General features: G+C 44.8%; 1 long non-coding RNA gene across 1 annotated transcript; it reads right to left on the bottom strand.

Moving 5' to 3' along the window:
* Positions 1-3,406: 3,406 nt before the first annotated feature.
* LOC114254474 lies at positions 3,407-4,638 on the bottom strand. The gene is made up of 2 exons (XR_003625860.2): positions 4,492-4,638; positions 3,407-4,236 (listed from the first exon to the last, which is right to left on the bottom strand). It is a non-coding gene; the product is annotated as an uncharacterized LOC114254474 (long non-coding RNA).
* Between the last annotated feature and the right edge of the window lie 7,102 nt (positions 4,639-11,740).

Genomic DNA, 11,740 nt, shown 5'->3' with positions numbered 1-11,740 from the left:
ATTTCTGCTCATCACCATTTTCCAAAATTCGAGAACATCTCGAATAACGCGTGAAAATGGATGCATGTAAAAAGAAAAAAAAATACGCACCAACGATCCACCTTGCAGCAACGATTTATTCTCGGCGAAGTGTCGCAAGAACCAAATTGACGGAATCGTTTAAAGGCGCAAGAAAGCCCACCATTCCGACGAGCGCGCGCGCGCGCGCGCGCGCTTCGCGCTTAACCGAAGCATTTCCCGTTTTCTATCTTCGCCCTATTCCTCTCGTGTTCCCCTCCTCCCCCAATCTTCGCCGCTTCTTTTCTCGCACGGAGACAAAACACTGTCGTCTCGTGTGACGGTGCAAAGAAAACACTAACAAAACACCCCCTGGTTCTCCGAGCCCCGTCTAACAAACGAGCCGTGACATCCCCTCCTTCCCTCGCGCCGTCTCTTTTCACCCACCGCCTCGTAATGGTGTTGGTAGGGCCGCATATGACGTCACGCGCACCCAGAGATACACGTACATAGGAGATAGAGCCCGAAGGAAAAGCCGCGGCCCTGGAGGAGAAGTAAATCCATATTTTACACCACCACCACCGTCGCCACCACCACCACCACCATTGCCGTCGTTCTCATCTCGCCCCCACCACCACCATCACCACCACCACCATCAATAGACACTGTTAGGACGCCTTCGGTTGTTTCGTTCTTCGTCTCTTCGCGACGCCTCTCCGCCGTCCACAGCTTACATACATCCCCTTAAAGATCACGCACCGGCCGATGAGGGGTGAATCGGACAGCGCGAAGGGGGTGTCTTCGACGGTCACTCGTCACCGAATCGCTCCGCTTCTTCTCTCACGCTATCGCAGGCCAATAATAATGGGCGCTACGCGTGACGGTGAGCGAGGGGACGCGTAATTTATGGAATTTCATATACGAGGATTTATTCTGGAAATTTTGTAAACACGGCCCGAGATAGAACTGTCGACAGCATCGCGCGGCAAGGCCTGCGAATAATTGGCAATGGGGCGTTTTTGAAATGGAGACAAAAAACTTAAACGAGTAGCGACATATATATGTACATTTACACATTTTACAATGTGCAATATTGTGTATAAAACGTTTCGCGTGATGATTAATTACGCGTTTTTGTTATGCTCGCGATTATTCGCCAATTCAGACGTCTTTCAAAAATGCGATAAATCAATAATTGATATGTTGCGCAGCTAAAGTTCTTAATTTTTATCGGCAGACTGATAATATGGGAATGTATAATACTAAATGTTCTATCTTTTGACCGCGAAATTCGCCGACGCAGAAGAATAGTATAAATTAAAGTGATTAACAGCCGCGATTGTCGTTTCTTCGACAACGCCAACGGTATCATCGAGATGACACCGTCATCCTTAATCCTTTGCACCAACACAACCCATTATAGCTGCCGACAGTTAGTTCCCTTTAATCCGCAGTTAAAACAGAGCTGGACATTGACCGATCGTTGTCGGACAGGTCGGACATCTGGTTAGCCGGATCTCACGATTCGCTCGGAGCTAGATTAATTATTTGGTTGCCGTGTCTCTTGACCACTCGCGATAAATCGCGAACTAAGCCTTTCCCGACCCGCTGACAAAGCAAACTGAACGGGGCGGTACGTGTCTCACAAAAATGGCATCCTCCATCACGAAAATCAGATACACGTCGCACAATAAAATTCTTACGTTGACTTGCATATTTTAGCGCTGTATTTATAAATATATCTTTGATGTGCCGCTTTTGAAATAGTTTTGGCAGCGCGCCAGCAACGCTCCGCCTCAGCCCGAAGGAAATAGAGGCGATACATTTTGGAGTTTGCAGTTCGTTAAAACCGTAAAATTGACACGTGGGGGTCGAGGCAATCGGTCGCGCCGGCAAGGATCAATAATTCGATCTCGATATAAATTCGGTGGGGACAGGGGGATCGTTTCTCATCCGCTGGGGTCGCAAACATACCTCGTGGATGGGGTTGAAACCGATCGCCCTTTTTTTTTTTCATCGATCACTCCCCTCCCTGCCACCCCGATGCATCGCTTGCTACTCGCGTCTCCGGAATCTAATTTCATCGGTACGCCGGCACGTTGAAAGTATTATACCGAGGAAATGTGACGTAACGTCGATATTTCGCGTTTAGCCGTTTCTCGTTTCTGGGAAAACTCGACAGCTCGCGCGATTTTTAGACGGTTTCTTAAGAAAGTTGACAAATTACACTTGTCCTTAATAACATATTTAGTACGAGAAAAAAATACAGAAGGAAAATACAGGAAGTACACTATCGAGAAGAAAAGAGGGGAGCGAGGCAAATGCAATATTTTGTTTCCAATTAAAACCCGATACCTGTGCGCCTCGCCACACCTCGATATTACTGCTCGTGCCGATTACCGCGCGGAGATCCCGTTGATTCAGCGATTCCGACAAACCGGTCGCAGTTTGGAACTAAAACCGATACTTTTTTCCACGCACGTCCACAGGTTTCGAAAGTTTTCATCGAGCTGTCGCGCGGCGCCGCGCGACGGGAATACCAGGGGAAAATCGGGGGTGGAAAACGACGGCGGATCCGCCGATTCCCGTGCGGCACAATGGCAGCTCGATAAAAATTGGCACGGCTTTATTATGCAACCCGGGTGTTAAGGCTAGGGTCGTCTGATGAGTCGACTCCGAGTTCCTCCTCTGGGAAATACTCATCGCCGCCAATCCCGTCGCCGCGGCCCCGTGCTCTCATGGTGGGCATCTTTCGCACGAAATGGCCTGCCGTTTTTCCTCGCGCGCTTACTTGCCTCCTCCCTCGATCGAGTATTGAATGTGCTTACCATTCCGCGAGTATGCGACTAGGAAAGTAATCAGATGCGGATTTTAAACTTGCGTCTACACACACACACACACACACACACACACATACATTTGAAAGCGACATAGATCAAATATTCATGAGCGCCATATCGATCGTTATATGCGATTCATGTTGAATTTTATTTTATTGCAACAATAGGATAGCGACAAATTACGAGGACGGGTGATCAATAAGATAAAAGCGGAGTTTACATTAGTTTGAATCATTAGGCATTGCGTCTACGTGCGAAATTACGCTTGAAATTAATATTTATTCGAATTGCGCATCTGCAAGTGCAGTTCCGTGTAGTTAATCATTGCGAGACAGGTAAAAGATTATCTTTTATAAGGGTTGGGAAAGAAACGAGAGAGATTTTGTGGGAGGAATGAAGACGACGGGAGGAGTAGCAAAACGTAGGCGAGACGTGCGTCGCTTACGTTATTTCTCAGCATAATTCTGTTAGCCTCTTATACTCGATTGTGACGTTTCATCTTATGCAACCTTTCCCTGCGCGGAGAATATATAAATATGACGGCGCGTAGTTTTGTGTGTGTGTGTGTGTTTTTTTTTTTTAAAGCTTTTTTACCACCACGGTATCCGTGATTTATTATCGCTGCACTCTGTAATTTATTTGGCGAGCTAAGAGACGTTATCAAAGAAACACGTGTAATAACGATAAAAGCTCGTGGAATCGCTCGGCGTGTTGTGCGAATTAGACGCAGCAGTGTAGAGACCGTTTCATGGAAAGCGCCGTTGTATCGAGACACATAAGGGACCATGGTCATCCATAAAATCCGAAGGGTACGAACGGCCACCACCCCTTTTCCCGTTTTCCGCCCTGCCGTTACCCCCGAATAAACTTCCCGGCACGAAGCTAATCATATTTTCTAATCCGAGGCTGGAGGGAAAAGAGCAGAACAGAGTCGAGGGGGGAAAAAGCTTGCGCTCTCTCGGCTATCATATAATTTTTCCAACAAGAAGCACTTACGCCTTCTCGTCCTCTGCTATGGCCCATCCACTCTCTCACATGGAAACATGTTTCGCATCGGGCGAAGGCGGCAGAGGGCAGAGAAAAGTGGATTTATATCGAATTTCGTAGGAGATTTCGTAAGTTTCACGCGGGGAATTAATTTTACTCTTGTACGATAAAAATAAAATCAAATCTTAAGTTGCGTATGTATAGCGTAATACAGATTTGTGTTTTAATTGATTTATCTTATGACTTCTATTTTCCAATTATTATATTGGATTAAACTTACGTAACTGAGCTTAATCGTATATTTTGTCAGTTTGAGTGATGAATTAATTAATATGATTGTGGTGATTGAAACTCTTTCAAGCAACAAGAAAGAAGACTGCAAAGAAGCTGCGTATTTTCTCTATTGATATACCTGAAATGTAGAAAATCACAATTTTAGTTGAGAATTTAATGAACAGTGATTAATTAGATTATTAGAGAAAAATTTAATTTCTAAATTAAAATAATGTTTATGTGAAAATAATACAAATAAGATAAAAACTAAGCTAAATAGAATTGAAAAATATTGGATTTTGATGCGTATATTCAAATTAATTAGGAAGAAAATATAAAATTACGCAAATTTATTAAATTATATATGTAGATGCAATATTTGACAATAAATTACAAATTGCATGAAGCGAATAATATACGAGTGCCGCCATCTGTGATCAAGAACGTCGCGTATGTTTTAGTCCTCATTCTGAACTAACGATTTATCCTTTGGTTACCGTAATTTAATATCTGCCTTCATTTATTTCGAATTACGAGATTGGTCTCTGCAAATACATCCAATAATTGTTATTTCTTTTGTTATATATATAATTATATTTATTATTATTTCAACGAATGTTAAATCTAAAAGCAAATGCGATAGCGAAAGAAAAACTGCTGTTAAAAGAAATTTTGCAATTTTCTTAATGGCTGAATTATTAAAAGCATTCCGTTTTTCTTTCTTTTCTTTCTTATTACATTTATTCCGTTTAATACGGAAAATAAATGTCATACTCAAATTTGAACTAATCTAAATTAAGGTTGCAAAAAAACTTAATAGAAAATATAGTCATTTGCTGCCGCCTGCGTGGCGAGAATGCGAGGGAATGTTTATAAAAGAGTCCCGTTAAAGGGGGCGTTATCTTCCCTCCGAATCGTGTCGCGGCGAAAAAGTTCGAAGGTCTCCTGCCGGAGACTCTTGCGATAAGGATTATATCGAGCAAAAACTTGCCTTCGAGGAGTCTTCGAAAAATCGGCACCGACGTTCCAACGAGAAAAGTTACACCATGGTTCGAGGCATGTAACGAGTGAACTCTCTCTCCGCGGGCGGGGTGACGGTGGGGGAGCGTACGGGGAGGCGAAACATGTCGGGAAAAGGGGGTTGGTAGAAATTAAGTCGCTTCCCCAGTCCCGACGTTCTTCGAAACGACACCTCTTCTTTCACCATCTTCCTCTCTCGCTGCACGTTAGATTCCGGAATAAGCTCGACCACCCCTTCCTCGTGCCAACTCTTCCCCTCCCCCCCTCGCGGCTCCTCTGTCTTCCTCGCCTTTACCTTCTCCCGCTGTGACTTCGAGCACCTTTTCGCGCGACGGCGCGTGTATGCCTGTGTGTGCACACGCGCATATGTGTACGTGGTACCCCACCAAAAGGGTGCAGGACCTGCGCGTGAGGGGTAGGTGGTACCAAAATGGCCGAAGCCGCACCCACGATGGGCGAAAGTGGGAGCGAATGAGGGGAATGAGAGAGCGGGTGGGAGGATTACACACGGAAGTGCACGTGTGTGTGCAAACGCGCATTGAGTATAGCTGTATATGTGCGATACATACGTCTGGACTTCCCTGTAACTCTCTCGCCCGAAGGATGGCAGGATACACGGTTCTGGTCATACCTATGCTATTCGAAAGGTGTGGCCCGGTATTTGAAGCAATTAAACTTAATAGATAATTAGAGAAATTAATTAATTAATTTATCTGTTAATTAAAATAATGCAAATTAAGAAATGCTTAAATCGAGCTTTCTTCACTTGTTGAACGAATGTTTTATTATTTATTAAACATGTTATTAATATTACAATTTAGAAAAATTATGTCTCTTATGTATTGGCTACATTAGAGAATTCTCTAATTAGACAGCATAATAATTTATAGTTTTACCATTTTATGAAATATTATATATGCTAATTGGTGTGTGCAGCAACATTAATATTATTTGTGTTATAGAATTATAAATAGTTTCAGCATTATTACAGAGATGGAGATTAAGTTAATTAATTAAATTACAACTTTGCAATGTAATTATCATTAAATCTTGTTTCAACGAAAATATCTAAACAACTTAACAATTCATGCACATGTCTCTGAAAAGAATTTCTCTGTAAAAGTTCGAAATTAATTAAAATTATAGAAATGTATTTAAGCTTTATTTGTAAGTTTTTTGCTAAATATCTAATTAGACTTCTTATAAGATATCTATAGAATGATTCTTTCTCTTTTTCTTTCTAATAATCAATTATTATAATTTTCTGATAAGACAATTATACAAAAAACCCATTGTTAATTATTTAATTAACAATGTCGCAAAAGTTCTCCAGCAAGCAAATATATCTTATCAATTTCAAATTGTGTAAAATCAATTATAAAGTTTAAGTAACCAAGATACAACGAGCAACTACCTGAACTCGCGCAGCAGTCGTTTCGCGATCTCGCGAGAAGCAATATCACCTTCCTCGAGGTAGAAAAACATGTAGATTCGATCGATCGACGGCGAAATTCCAGCATGTTCTTAGGGGCTTCCTGCGGGAGACAGAGTGTCCTTTTTTGTCGCCCTAAATGTCCACCCTCTTGCGAGCAAAAAAAAGGACACGGGAAACACGCACGGTTCTCGATGCGTGTGGGGATACTCGCGCACTCGTATGCGTGTATGCGTGTGTGCGCGTGTTATTTTTTCCGAGGCATTAAGCTTGCTTTCCTGAGGGTAGGGATACTCGCCGATAGGGATGAGGTATAGTTTAGTTTAGGGATTCCACACGCGAGACACAGTCAAGGATTCTGCCGTTCTAATGTGTCTCGTTGCTTCGTTTTCAGCAGTGGTCTTTGAAAATTCTCAACATATGATCTAATAATAATATAACTGAAGTAACTATGTATGATGACAAATTTTTGTTTGTGACACTTTAATAGAAGCATTTAATAATGCATCAGCAATTCATCAAGATTTATTAATTATTCAGTTATAATTTATGTATACAAATATCCATAGCGTACCTTTTCATAATGCACGTAACTTCGACTGCTTTTATTTCTGAAATCCACGTTCTTAAAGGCGTCATTTAATATCCTTCATACTAAAGCAAATCTTGATTTGCGGCGTTAATTAACGCCACTTAAAAGATTTCTTAGTTATTATTTTATCGAACGATTAATCATCTGCAATCGATAGTTCTTGATTACTGCTAAAAGCGGCGGTCGCGTCCGTCGCGTCCGTCAATACAATCTGTTACGCGGAAAGCCACTTTCACAATCAACGCGACCTGAATTTCGAAACGGCTGTAATCCTAAGGACGCATAACGACTATAAATCTCGTGGTCACCGCCTCATATCAGCGTCTTCGCTATCGTTACATTCCTCGCAATAATGCAACAGAGTCATCCCGGAGAACGGCGGAGGCAGGCTTTTTACAATCACAAATGTAACTCGAGTTAACTCAGCAATACGTTCTTATTGCTCGTGGAGGCGATGTGGGATCCATCGGCTACATCGAGCTGCCGCCATACGCCGGCGCTCGTTCACCGCACGGTCGACTGTACCCGGGGCATCTCGTCGAGGAAGACAGACTCGATTTCCATTCATTTATTTTCACTGCCATTTCACTGATTGCCTCCTTCACCCCCTCCCCCACCCCCCCCTCTTCCCTCTCCCCGCGCTCGGCCACCTTGGCGGCGGCCGCAGCCTTCGCGATTCCACCTCACTCTAAATTCCCGGCTTCACTTTAATCACCAGAAGTGCAACCTGTTCATCACCCGGTTCCTCCTGAGGGTCAAGCACCCTATAACCTGTCCCTGACGGCCTCGAACTCCAACCTTTCTGTTTCCCGTGTTGCTTGCGAAGCACCGTTTGCGAGAGATGCTTCATTCAGAATCGGAAACTGATTCCGCGGAAATGCTCTCGCATTCACGTCTTCAGATCTTTCTATTTTTACATATCATATCTGTGATATTATATTTTATTAGATGAACCATCGGCTTGTGAAAAATATTACGAGTCCCTGCGAATTGCGTTCTACGGCTATCGCTTTTAGGACACCAATATCGTAATGATCCGATCCGTACGCCCTCGCTGATGTCGATTGCCAGCTATTTCTGAAACAGAAAAGAAAGGGCCTCCGAAGATGAGGAACAAAAAAAAAAAGAGCGAATCTCGCGGGTACGGCCGTTCATTAATAACTGGCCGGGACAAAATGTGTTTTTGGCAACGAAAGTCACGTATCCCGGATAAATGGTCATGGAATAAGTGGGGAGGGGGGAGGTGTAAGGGGAGTGGAATCGGGCTCGTGACATTAATGGCAGAAGTGGGACGCATAAAGCACGGGAAATCCACGGGAAAAAAAGGAGCAATTTATGAGTGCCGGCAAAAAATAACGGTATGATAATGAAACGAATCGTGGCGAGCGTCGACCGAGCGTGCGCTAACATACTTTTTCGAAACTAGCGACGAAGGGAAAATAGGAAATGATGAAGAGAGGTAGGAATAGGGAGAAATAGGCAGAGCGAGGGAAAACATAGAGAGGCACAATGAAACACAGCGTGAGAGAAAGGGAGAGGAGGAAGAACTGAGACGCAACCTTCCCCGCTTCGGGGCGAGGAAGGTGGGGAGCTGACTTCGGGGGTGGTCGAGCGTGGGCCGGAGAATGACGCGTGCGGGAGCGAGAGGGTAAATAAGGAACGGAGAGAGAGAGGAGAGGAAGAAGCTACGGTAAGGATAAGGGCAAATCCACGCTTATGAGGCGCGCCAAGACAAAAGCCTCCATTCCGAGAGAGCCAATATACGACCGAGCTGCAATTCGATATAAATGCATCTGCGCTACTCGTAACCCCCTATGAGCTTCACGGGTTCGGGGAGGCGGAAGGGAAGCAGGACGGGAGAGATAGGACGGGATGGCCGACCGAGGATTAGGGAACAGGTCGATGGATGTCTCTGCTTGAGCGGCAAGGCCGCCTTATCCGTCGCGTGGATTAATTAGGAGATCGAGGGTTTTTCAGGATCCCGTATAAACAATGACTTTTGGACGGAAACACGAGCCGATAGCAACTAGGATAAATGGAATCGTTCTTTGACGGTGGAGATTAAAATCGGGAAATTTTGGGCCTTTAGAATATAAAGGGAACTGAAGGCAACAGAGTTTCTTTTTTATTGGAACACGTCTATGAAAGCTGCTAGATTTAAAAGGAATCTTTTTTTAAAAATAAATTTTTTAGTAAATTTATAATTTCTTTTCGGCGAAAATATTGAGACATCAGGTTTTCTTGTTAGAAATTATAAATAAATAGAAATATTTTTAACACTTAACTTTTATGCTAATTAATGACTTTTTTAAATGCATTTCTCGTTTTTACTTTTTCTAAAATTTGTCGTGCTATTATAGTATACAAAAAGTGTGCCATTAAATTATATGAAATTAACAGAAGACATACGTTATATTTATGAGACTATATTCATTATTACTCACGTGATAATATAATTATTTACTTAGTTTTGAACTAAGACTAACCGTTCTGTTAAGCAATCGCGAACGCGAAATTATTTAGAAAACAGTGCAACATGGGCGAATCAAATCCAGATGGTGATCAGTCGCGACATAAATAATCGGCGTAAATATTCCCGGAAATTGCACCTACATCCCGCCATAAATCCGCGCGGTTCGCCGCGAGGGCGGTCGCGTTGGTAAAAAATTCCGGGCGATCTCGCGGCGCTTTTCGGTAGAAGAGGGCCATTTTTGTTTGCCGCTCATTCGATCCGCGGCTATAAGCCTTTGAGGCGAATCCGCTGGAGGCTAATCTAATCCCCGAGTGTATAGCTGGCTCAGCGGTGGACAAGACGCGCGCGCGGCATGCATACATTTACACGTTACACGTACGAAGGATAAGAGACAGAGAAAGAGATGTTTGTGTAATACCTGAAAGTAGCATTCGTATGTACGCGTATGTGTGTCACCGGCGTGTGTGCGCGATGAGGGCGGCGGAAAGAGAAGGCGCAAGGGGAATCGGCCGAGGGGGGGTGGGGGTGGCGGAGCCAGCAATGGCGCTCCGCGTGCGGGCGTTTATTATTATGATTATACTTGATATCCCCTGCCCGAAGCAGGGCCAGCGAGCCAGCCAGCCAGCCAGCCAGCCATCCAGCCAGCCAGCCTGCGAAACTTTCCCTCCTTTCCTTTCCGATATTAATATTATTTTTGCCCGGGCGTAGCGGCCGCCATATATCTCGCTCTGGGCATAAAATCCATTCCCCGTTCCAGTCCCCCCTTTCACCCCCTAGACCGCCCCACCCCCTTCACGTTCGAGGGAAGAGAGAGAGAGAGAGAGAGAGAGAGAGAGAGAGAGAAAGAGAGAGACGGGGAACGTGGAGAGAACTACCCTTGTTCGTGCGTCTCTTTTCATCTTGTCCGGTTTTCTATTTTCCATCTTGCTCTATATCTTCCCCCTTTCTCCCCACCTCCCTCTTCGCTACCAGTCGAGAGCAACTCCGCTGGGTTCTATTATTAATTAATGGCGGACCGGCCATTTTCCTTTTCTGCGCTCAGAGTCCTTTGCTCCCGCCGAGGATACGGCGAGTACCTTTGGCTGATTAACGTGTCTGCCGCACGCCTTCCCGTAATGGCGAGTCACCGAGATCAGGTGCGCCGGATAATGAAAAGAGGACGTTGATGAACACTGATTCGCGGGACGAACGCTCGTAAATAAGCTTTTCGTCGTAGCTCTATTCCGGCGACATTAGACGAGGAGCCGTAGTCGCAGAACCACCAGAAATTGAATGCGCGGCGTCTTGAAAATTGGATCGATAAAACTTGAAATAGAACAGCCACCTTTTTGACGCTGAATGCGACGCGTGAGTGTGAACTTGCGCGTTTGATGATTCACTCGCCAAGTGCTCGAGTGAATCGAACTGCTTTTCACAAAAATTCCTCGCGAACGGCGATATTACTTTTATAAAGTGGGAGTGTGTAATTTCAAAAATCAAATTTCTCCCTCGCAATGTCGCGTGATTTTATTTCGACATTTTCTAGACGAAGCCCGCGAGCACCGCTGATGTATTCATTGTGATATAAAACATTCGAGAGCGACGCGCGCGTTTCCCCTTTCTCGCTGCGTCTATCCTGATCTCTGAAAGAACATCCAAACGCGCGCGGCTCTCACCGATGCATCAGCCATGCTCATATAATCGATGAGTTATAGCACGATGCGCTCGTGGGTGTTGCAACGTCAATCTAATGCAACGCATCCACCGGCGAGATTGCGAAGCCGGAACTCGCGAAAAATAATTCGTCAGCATTCGTGGCAGCTGGGAGTCACGAGTGCTCGGCGGGACGTATGGGTAGATGGGTGATTGTCGTCGACGTAGGACTGGAAGGGGCTGAATGGAGGCTGGAAGCGAGAGAAGGAAGACGAGGAGGCGGAGGAGGAGGAGGAGGAGGAAGGGGGGAGGAGGAAGCGCGGGTGGTTTCCGAGCTCCGTGTGAGAAATTTTAAACTACGATCACCTCGGGGGTAGCCCCGACGTTAGTACATAGAAGGCGGAAGAAGATCGAAGACGGCGCGGCGAGAAAGAGGAAGAGAGCCGGGGGGAGAGGGGAATCTGTATGGCTCGAGATCGACCCAGAAGACGCCC

This window comes from Monomorium pharaonis, unplaced genomic scaffold (genome assembly GCF_013373865.1).
Source record: "Monomorium pharaonis isolate MP-MQ-018 unplaced genomic scaffold, ASM1337386v2 scaffold_250, whole genome shotgun sequence".
Taxonomy (NCBI): Eukaryota; Metazoa; Arthropoda; class Insecta; order Hymenoptera; family Formicidae; genus Monomorium; species Monomorium pharaonis.
Note: the sequence above shows the minus strand (reverse complement) of the source record. Positions and strands in the feature narration are given on the sequence as shown.